Source organism: Staurois parvus, unplaced genomic scaffold, assembly GCF_062004578.1.
Source record: "Staurois parvus isolate SC_StPar_1 unplaced genomic scaffold, SC_StPar_1.0 ptg000217l, whole genome shotgun sequence".
Lineage (NCBI taxonomy): Eukaryota > Metazoa > Chordata > Amphibia > Anura > Ranidae > Staurois > Staurois parvus.
Window position 1 is genome coordinate 1,554,413 of NW_028318013.1, and position 6,000 is coordinate 1,560,412.

Consider the following 6,000-nt stretch of genomic DNA (forward strand, 5'->3'; position numbering starts at 1 on the left):
CCCTGTGTCAATTCACTTACCTTTGCTCCGCGCGTTCCTCTCGTCGTGTTCCCGCGCCCGTTCCGGTGTAGCATGAAAATCTGTCTCCTATGAGGATCTGTCCCCCTCGACATATCTGCGCATGTGCCAGTTTCAGGCATTAGCAGCCGATCGGCGATCTCCGGCACATGCGCAGATACGTCGAGGGGGACAGATCCTCATAGCACAGATTTTCATGCTACACGGCGGACTGTGAGAGGAGCCTAGCGGGAGCCTAGCTCCGCGGGCCGGATTAAAAGGTCCGCCGGGCCGTATACGGCCCGCGGGCCGTAGTTTGCCCATTGCTGTATTAGAACATCTCTTAGGTTTTTATTGCTGTTTGTGCCCACATTAAGAAGATTCTCATTTTCTTCCTGTCCTGTCTCCCATTATAGCTGAAAGTGAAAGATTTCCAATTCTGATCTGTCACCTGAACAGGAATGGAGGAGACATCTTCCAGTGCATACACTAGTTCTGGTGACAACCAGGAGATCCCTCACTTTGGAGGGATTTCCTTTCTCTTCCTGTTTTGGCTGTGAGACAGTAATGGAAAGGAAATCTCTAATTGGTACAGATGACATAAAACTGACAGGGGTTAAATCCTCCCTTACTCAATCAAAAATAAGAAAAAAAAGATTTTTCTTTAGTTCTACTTTAATGGACAGCTCCTGCAAAATAATATCTGTGTACATAAATGAAAATGATAAAAAAAAAAAAACTTACCTTATCTTACCAAGGATTTCATAAGACATATACACTCTGCCAATCCCCAAAAGTCAAATATCCATACATGTTTGTTTTAAAATGTGAATTGTTTTTCCCTTCCTCATACTTAATGTGAATCACCTCCCCTAGTGGTATGAGTATGCCCTCTCATCAAACAGAAACTGTGTGGTATTTATTTATGTATTATTATTTTTCCCCAAAGATTTCCTTTTGTAAACCAGTGTTTAAGCTACAGTAGAAGTCCAAAAAAAAAATCTGATCTTCCATTGACATTTATAAAAGCCTGTTTTATATAGATTATAGTTAATATTTATTTAAAGCAGCTTGTAAATTATCAGTATCTAAGACAAAACAATATATATATAAATTGTATGCCATATACTGTTTGTAATGTGTGTGTGTGTGTGTGTATATATATATATATATATATATATATATATATATATATATGTGTATATATATGTAAAACATTTTTTAATTTTTTTTTAAACTGTATACCATATACTGTATATAATGTGTGTGTATATATATCTATACCGCTCTATATATACACCATACACTGTATATAATGTGTGTATATATATCTATATCTCTCTATATATATATATACACACCATATACTGTACATAATGTGTGTATCTCTCTCTCTCTTTATATATATATACATACCATATACTGTATAAAATGTAACTGTGTATCTGTCTATTTATATACATATATATCTATATATATATCTATATATAGATATATACATGACATATAGAAATAACCATGACCTAAGACATGATTACACCTGTAGATCACGCTAATAAATATAAAATCGATTCCTACCTGCAGTCACGATCAGTCCATGGAGTTGTCGGTATCCGTTGCTCCAGGCAGGAATCTCTCTCCAGGCAGGAAGGGCTCTCTCTGGAAGGAAGGAGTCTCTATTCAGCAAGCAGGGGTCTCTCTTTAGCAGACAGAGGTCTCTCTCCAGCAGACAAGGGTCTATCTCCAGCAGACAGGGGTGGCAGGGGTTCCTCTCCGGCAGACAGGGGTCTCTCTCCAGCAGGCAGGGGTCTCTCTCCAGCAGGCAGGGGTCTCCCTCCAGCAGACAAGGGTCTATCTCCAGCAGACAGGGGTGGCAGGGTTCCTCTCCGGCAGACAGGGGTCTCTCTCCAGCAGGCAGGGGTTCCTCTCCGGCAGACAGGGGTCTCTCTCCAGCAGGCAGGGGTCTTTCTCCAGCAGGCAGGGGTCTCTCTCCAACAGACAGGGGTCTCTATCCACAGGTATGGCAGCAGCAGGTGTGAGATACGCCCGGGACACTCCCATACACTGAGCTCCTCTCCTGTCCTCTCTGCTACATACAGAGGTTCTCAGCACAGCAAGCTGTTCCCCGGGAGACCATGCCCTGGGTACAATCCTCCTCTCCGCTTTCGTATGTTTATTGCACACACTAAACCAATAAATCTGGATGACACTGGGGATATTCGCATACTTAACAGTGAGCTCGGAACATTAGACGTAATCAATGACAGGTCAAAAGACACTTAATACATGTAATACTTCTGCCAGCAAAACTTTGTTTCCCTCAAGCAAGGAATGCAAGAACTAGTGCAAGCAGCAATGTATTCCTATGTAATGGGCATCACACAATTATATTGTAAGGGAGAATAAAATCTTACTACATAAGTCATGTACACCTAGGATTAGTACATACCTTCCAATTGACATGATGGGCCGTTCAGCATAACCAGCTACTGCCTGAGTGACATTTCTATTAGTAAGGTCAGTGGCCATGGTATCTGGTTCCATAGGGGCTCTCCTATGTACCTGTGCAGTGACACATGCAGGTCAAAACGACTTGGATCAGATTTACATGTGTCACAGCCTACATTGTCTCAACACAATATATGTACTGCCACTTATTTCCATATGGCACCCCGACGCATATATACAGTGAGCCTAGGTTCACACTAAAACACAGCCCAGCATTCTACAACACACAAATACCTAGCTCATTATCCAAGGTTTATTTAAAATTGTAAAAACAGAAAACATACTCACAAAATGAGGTGCATATAAAAGCCTGTAAAACCACTGAAATGGGCCAACGTAATGGCAGAGTGTCCCATTGGTGATGAGGTCGGCCTGCTGATGTGTTTCAGGGATGTGTCCCCTTCCTCAGAGCTCTGCTCAGCCATTACATTGGGCCATCGCAGTGGTTTTACAGGCTTTTATATGCATATCATTTTGTATGTTTTCTGTTTTTACAATTTTAAATAAACCTTGGATAATGCGCTAGGTGTTTGCCACCCGTGTGCTTCTTTTTCCAGTTTTGGTTTCATCTCCCAGTCTGAGGTGGGCTGCATTACCAAGATTTTAGGCCATTAATACATCCCTGGTTTCTTCTTGGTACTGACTCCTCTGAGGTGCTGGAGAGTTAGTTCTTACATAAATGTTCATATTCTGTGCATTTTGGTGTAATGTATATCCCAAATGTTCTGCAAGTGCAGCATTATGTCATAATCCCCCTTCACACCTGTGAAATTTGCCATGCCCCAGTTCACACCAGTGAGACTTATCAAGCAATTTGAAAGTTCCAAATCTCCTGACAAGTCGCACCCTATTGTCAGCAATGGAACCATTCAAACTGGTTCGACTCTGACTCTCTCGGAGTTGCACCAATTTTGAATATAGTTCCTGCACAATGTTTGGAGATTTCAGGTGCCACTTGCATAGACATCTGTGCATGATGGCGCACAGATGTCAAGCAAGTTGCACCTGAATTTGCACTGACCTGCAGCTGTGAAATTGTGCTACTTCAAGTGAAGTAGTGCGATTTCAAAGTTACATTCAATGTGAACCAGGGCTTACACCCCAGTCACACCTGGTGTGACTTGCTATGCAACTTGCCATGCCATGCGAGTTGCAAATCGCATGGCAAGTCACATACTATTGTCTGCAGTTAAAGTGGTCATATCGGTATGATTCAGACTTGGCCGGAGCAGCACCAATTTCTAAAGTAATGCTTGCACTACTTCAGGTACAACTTGCATAAACATCTGTATCTTGCAAGCCGCAGATGTCTTGCAAATCGTACCTCAAGAGAGAATGACATCCGACTTTGAAATCATGCGACTTCACTGGAAGTCACATGACTTTAAAGTCTGATCAGTGCGATCAAGGTGATAGGCTACTTCAAACTGCCGTGTATGAGAAATGCATATGTGTTTTTGCTGCCATTTTGCCATGCTGTGTTAAATTTGAAGGGATGTGTTTTTGATGCATTTTATTTTACTGGACCAAACATGTCCGAAAATGCAGCAAGCAGGTTTTTTTTAACCACAACTGAAGTGCAACGGACCAGTGTGAAAAGCTACATAGGATTTAAAGGGATGCAGTTTTCTTTCGCTTTTCTTCTGCTTTATTTATCTGAACAAAAACAGATCATTGTGAAAGCTGCCTTAGCTATTGTATGACAGTGCATGACAAGAGGAATACTATTATGTATATAGGGCCTGATCACATCTATGGGAATGCAGGTGCTCCTTAGGCTACATTCATACCTGTGCAGAGCAATTTTCATGTGTTTTTTTAGAGTTTTTTTTTTTGAAGCATATAACAAGAGTTTTATAGCTTCAGGCATATTTTGTTTAGCCAATGGAAAGCACTAGGGGGAAGGGAACTGGAGGAGATTAGAGGTGAAGAGCTGCTGTTTGAGCAGAAAACGTGCAACAAAACACTCAGAAAACTCTCATGATGCACATTTTCAGGCGTTTCCAATGTAGCCTATGGGGCCAGAAACACCTGTAATATGCCAAAAAGAATCTCATGTACTTTTGTGAGTGACAGATGTTTTGCAGCAGGTAACAGAATGCTCAGGTGTGAACAGGGGCCATTGAAATTAATGGGATTTGGCTTGTTGAGCATTTTGGAGCAACACTCTTCTAGTAGAAAATCACTCAGGTGTGAACCTAGCTTTAGTTTGACACACTGAAAACAGTGCATTTTTACCTCATAGACTTCAGTAGGATTGTATGAAAAATGCATAAAGGAATACATAGAAAATGCATTCAAAATGCATCAAAAACACATACAAAACCACAAAAAAAACATGAAAATGTGGACGTTCAGTGTGAACCTAGCCTTAGGGCCCATTCAAAGTGAACAGGCTGTCTCAATGCAATGCATAAAAATGCTAAAGCATTTCATTAAAGTGCATTAATGCACATGCATGAACCAGCATTATGGTTACATGTTAATGTGCGTTAAGTTAAGGTACTCCATTAATTTTGAATAGACTGCCAGTGTACCACAACAGATGAAATAAAAGGCATAACTCTTTGTTCAAATCGCAGCCCACTAGAATGCACAGTATGCATATTGTGGTGCGCTGTTATGTCATGCATTGCACTCTACTGTACAATGCACAATAAATGCCACCACATCGCACTGCAAAAAGACTAGGAACACTGGCAAGCATTGTGACAGCCCACGTTAATGCAACACATAAGTGGGAATGGTCCTTCAGAGTTTAGATGGACTCTCTTGAATTGTACTGAATAATTCTGAACTAAGCCATACAAAAATCCAATTGTCATATGCTGTTAAAATGTCAATCACTGCATACAAAACTGTGAACAGACCCTTGTGTCTACCACTAAAGCTGGCTATAGAGGGAGCTGCCTGATAAAAAAAAGAATGAACTGATTTCCCTCTCCACACATGCGAAGTGCATGGGGAAATCCATCCACTGCGCTACTGTATTTTGGCATTGGGATAACTCATCTGCTAGAATACACTGATCAGCACTACAGCTGATTGGCTGCAAGAGTTGATCAACGGAAAATATAACAGCAGTCCCTTTGGTAGGAGCCGATCAATATGTCAACTCCTCTCAAACGGGAATGGTTGAAATTCAAGAGGTTCAGCAGGGATCCATGTATGGTTAGCTTAAGGGCTGATTCACACCAGCAGCCTTGCTGAATGCTAGTGTGCACTGAGAGGACACAGTATTGAAGCACTGATCGAGATGCATCATACTGTTTTCTATTAGAACTTTATTGAAATGTCCTATTCATACACAGGTGTTGGGATGCAGTGATTTCCACTACAACCCGGTGTATATTAAAGAAAAACAGGTCTTCATGTAGTTCTGTTTTCAGAACACTCCAGGGTAGATTTACTAAAACTGGAGCGCTCAGAATCTAGTGCAGCTGTGCATGGTAACTAATCAGCTTCTAACTTCATTAATTCAACTGATTCTAAAGG

The 6,000-nt window shown here is 41.3% G+C and overlaps 1 protein-coding gene across 1 annotated transcript in view; it reads right to left on the bottom strand.

Annotated features, from left to right (window-relative positions):
• Window positions 1-2,071, bottom strand: part of TMC5 (transmembrane channel like 5) — a 195,401-nt gene extending 193,330 nt beyond the window's left edge. Inside the window, exon 1 of the mRNA XM_089679055.1 lies at window positions 1,576-2,071. The gene's annotated coding sequence lies outside the window, so the exon portion shown is untranslated. The remainder of the gene's footprint in view (window positions 1-1,575) is intronic.
• Window positions 2,072-6,000: the final 3,929 nt, after the last annotated feature.